A 4,330-nucleotide genomic window follows, 5' to 3' on the forward strand; every position below is an offset into this window, starting at 1 on the left:
GGGGCTGGCTGGCATGTGGTGCTGGGGGATTGAACCGCGGTCCCTGTGTTTTGCTAAGCTTGTTCTAAGTAGGTGCTTTAGACCACTGAGCCATCTCTCCAGCCCTTCATGCAATTTTTATTAATGTAATTTTTGTTGTTTGCTTGTTTGTTGGGACAGGGTCTCACTCTGTAGTCCGGCCTGGCCTTGAACTCACCGAAATCCTCCTGCCTCAGCCTCCCAAGCTCAACGATGACACCCAGCAGTCCAGTTTTTCAAGAGATTTGGCATTTTGCCTCTGAGAATCAGAATGCACCCTGCCCTCTGGGCTGAAGATGCAAAGGATTTTGGTACCCAGGCTAATAGCTCTAGTGAAAGGGCGTCCCCTCAGCACCTTCTCAGCACGGGAGGGGGCGGGGGGCAGGGCCAGGGTCCCGGAATCGGGGTCTGCTGCAGTTAGGAAGCCTCCACTCTGCAGGAAGAGCTGAAGTGGGGGAGACGGCTGGACAGCTGGCCGGAGATTTCCTGCACCTTGTTATTGTATCGCTGTGGAGGTCATTAGCCGAGCCTCGAGCCTCGAGCCTCCTTACAGGGATAATGGCCGTGAATCACACTGGAGAGAAAGCCCGGCGAGGCTCCAGGCCACCGCAGGTCCAAGCCCCAAGCCCAGGTAAAGAGTCACAAGCGGTGCTGTCCAGAATCACAGGGATGCGTGCGTGCAGCGGGCCGACAGCTTCCTTCGTGACTCCAGACAGGAGCTATGCAGGCTGTGGTGACGCTTGGCGAGCTGAAATTCCAGACAGAGCTGCTTCTCCAGGCAAACTCTTCGGCTTCTTTTAATTATGTCTCAAGAAGAAAGAGGCAGGTGGCCTGCCCCTTAGTTCAGTTCTTCAGGGGCCGGGAGATGGCTCAGTGGAATAAGTGCTTCCCTAGCAAGCGCAAGGGTCTGAGTTCAATCCCCGGTTCCGCAAAAAAATAAAAAGAAGAACAAGAAAGAGGCAAAGTAGCTTTGGGGGTAGCAGCCCACACCTGTCATCCCAGCGCTGGGGAGACTGAGGCAGGAGGGCCGCTGCGAGGTCAAGGCCAGCCTGGGCTACACAGTGAGACCCTGTCTCAAAAAAATCAAAGAAAGAAAGAAAAGAAAAAGGGCCAGAGATAGCTCAGTAGAATAAGTGCTTACCTGGCAAGCTCAGGATCCTGAGTTCAATTCCCAGTATTAGGGGGGAAAAAAGAAAAAAATCAAAGAAGAGGAAAAAGAAGCTGAGTATAAGTGAACACCCAGGGACACCAGCCGGTCCTGCTTGGTGATCAAAGTGCCGCTGCCGCCCATAAAGTCCCGTCCCCGTGTCGAGCAGCCCAAGCAGGAGATGGACACTGGGAGGCCACTCGGGCAGTGGCACCGTCTGACAGGGAGGCCCGGCCTCTGCTTGTCATCCTGAGCATCTGTGCCCCAGGGACAGATGCCAGCTTGGAGTGGACTGCAGACATGCGGCCGCGGGTGCCCACGCAGGTGCCCACGGGTGGCAGCCCCACAGGGCGAGCATGCACGGAGCTGGGCACAGGGTCTCCTCTGCCCTGGCGGGGCCCAGGCCCCGTCTGTACTGCCAGGCAGCTCAGCCCAAAGCCACCGCCACTGATGACAGCGCACTGAGTCCCCAAGGCTGTGACAGGGTGCGGGTATGCGCCAGCAGCCCTGACGAGGAGAGCCACACTTGGGAGGCAACAGTGCCTCCTGTCCTGCCAGCCAGGTCCTGGAGCGCTGGGGACACCATGGGGGGATCCAGGCTGGCCTCCAACTTGCAGTGATCCTCCTGCCTCAGCCTCCCAGTGCTGAGATAGTGGGTCGCACCCCCACGCCTACCTTGGGCATGACCCCTGGCCTCTGAGGGTATCTGGGAAGCCACAGGGACCCGCCTGTGGGACAGGACACTGCCCTGTCTAAAAGCCCAACTCCACTGGCTGTTCCAAAAGACCCTCGGGGTCCTCCCTTCTCTTCTCTTTACTAGTCAGGTCCGTAGGCTAACAAGCTGGTTTCTGCCCCTGAAACAATCCCAACTCTTTCTGCCTGCAACTCAGAACTCTCCATCTCTCTCTCTCTCTGCTACAAAGCAGTGCTTATAGTGTCTGTCTGTATCTGTACCAACAACCCAGGAAAATGAGAAGGGCAATTAAGGAGAAAGAGACGGCTGGGCGCATGCCGGTAATCCTACCATTCGGGAGGCTGAGGCAGGGGGATCCTTGTGAGTTCGAGAACAGCCTGGCCTACACAGTAAGCTCAAGGCCAGCCTGCACTGAATAGTGAGACCCTGTCTAAAAAAAAAAAAAAGAGGGGGAGGGAAAAACAAAGAAGAGGAAGGGTGATGAGATAGAAAACAGCCTGGGGTGGTGGGGTGCGCCTGTGACCCCAGAACTCAGGAGGCTGAGGCGAAAGGATCTCTTAGAGATCTGGTGGGCCTGAGCTACGCAGTGCGACCCTGCCTCAGAGAAAAAAGCAAAAAGAAAACACAACCCCACCACACACACCAAAAGAGAAGGCCAAAAACCACGTGCATGCATCGTTTCTCAGAGCAGCCTGCGGTGGAACTGAGGCCCCACACCACGGGTCTAGAGCCAGCATAAATGAGCACCGGGGGCACCGGGGATTTTGCACCTCTGAGCGGGAGACAGGAGGCGGCGCGTTTCCAGAATCCTGGACAAGGGCTAACTTGCTGTCACGTCCCCAGGCGCAGCAGCGCGGCCCTGTCTGTGGCGCTGCGGGACGGAACGGCTCAGACCAGCACGCAGCTGGGCTGTCCCCGACAAAGCCAAATCCACACAACTGGGGGCCGGGGAGACTGCCGGTCTCCAAGACAACGGTTGTTTTATTTTAAAGAGGATAAAGCAGACGCCAAGGGCCAGAGTGGTGCAGCTGCATCTCTGTGAGGGACACAGAGTGGCCACCCGGGCCCTCAGGGAGTCGGGGTTGCTAGGACACAGGGAGCAGGTTGCAGAGCTGCTGGCAGAGGAATATGGGGTTCTGCTTGCCGTGATGAGAAAGTTCTGGGCACGGAGCGCAGGAACGGCCACACACGTGAGTGTCCTGGTATCTCTAACGTGCACTCCTAAAAATGGTCACAATGGGGGGACGGGGGACGGGGGGGCGCGTGCCTGCAATCCCAGCTCTTGGGAGGCTGAGGCAGGAGGATGGCTGAAAGTTTAAGGCCAGCCCAGGTTACATATCGAGCCTTGTCTCAAAAAGCCAAAAGATAGAACAGGTCAAATGTGGCTGGGACGCTGCTCAGCCATGGGCGCTGGTCTCCTATGTGGGGGTCCCCCAGCCACCTTGTACCGCTGTTTTATCCAGCGTGTGTCCACCACTTAGAAAGCGGGGGGCGGCCTTGATGAGCTTGTGTTTCCCCCACTGTAACTCGGGGTTCAAAGCAAACGGACGGCGGTGAGCTCCCCCCAGGAACGGGCCCACTGGGGGCTCCCGCGGCGGCCTGCAGGGACCATCAGTGCCCTGGCGCAGGCGCTGCTCTGGTGCTGAGGACATGGCCTCGGTGGGCTTGGCTTCTAGGACCTAATCAGTCCACCCGAGGCCTCCGCACCCGGCCTAGCCCACTCTGCGGCTTCTGGCTCTCGCCTTCTCAGTCCCACCAAGCTGCAGTCCTTGCAGAGGTGGGAAAGCGTGTTAGCAGCACACGCGCACCAGCAGGGCAGCAGGGGATGACTGTGGGGCTGGGGGCGAGTCAGGTACAACCAGGGCATCTGCTCAGCCCCAGTGGACCGGACCAGCGCCACTAGGCCTGTGGACTTGGTGGTCACAAGAAATAAATCGGGGCCAGGCACGGGCCCTGCGGAGTGTCCGTCTCGCAGCTTCTGTCCAGAGCACAGCTTTACTCGAGGGCTTCCTGTCTCGCTCACCGCAATCGAGCCAATTCCTTCATCTTTCAGAGCTGAGCCACAGCCGCCGGGCACGAGGGCACATGCCTGTCAGCCCAGCACTGAGGAGGCTGGGGCAGGGGGATTGCCGTGAGTTCAAAGCCAGCCTTGTCTCAAAAAGAAAAAGACTAGGGCCGGCCAGATAGCTCAGCGGATTAAAGTGCCTGCTTAGGCAAGTACAGGGACCAGGGTTCCATCCCCCGGGTGCGGAGCTGGCCCTGCGCCGGGGGCACACTGAGACGGTGGTTGAGACTAAGCCTGGTGGCACATGCCTGTAATCCCAGCACTTGGGAGGCTGAAAACAGGAGGATCACTTGAAGTCCGATCTACACAGTGAGACGCTGTAGACTCTGTAGGCCCCGCACTAAATACATGGGGGAGAGAGAGAGAGAGAGAGAGAGAGAGAGAGAGAGAGAGAGAGAGAGAGAGA

This window comes from Octodon degus, unplaced genomic scaffold (assembly GCF_000260255.1).
Source record: "Octodon degus isolate 3935 unplaced genomic scaffold, OctDeg1.0 scaffold00056, whole genome shotgun sequence".
In the NCBI taxonomy this organism is placed as follows: domain Eukaryota; kingdom Metazoa; phylum Chordata; class Mammalia; order Rodentia; family Octodontidae; genus Octodon; species Octodon degus.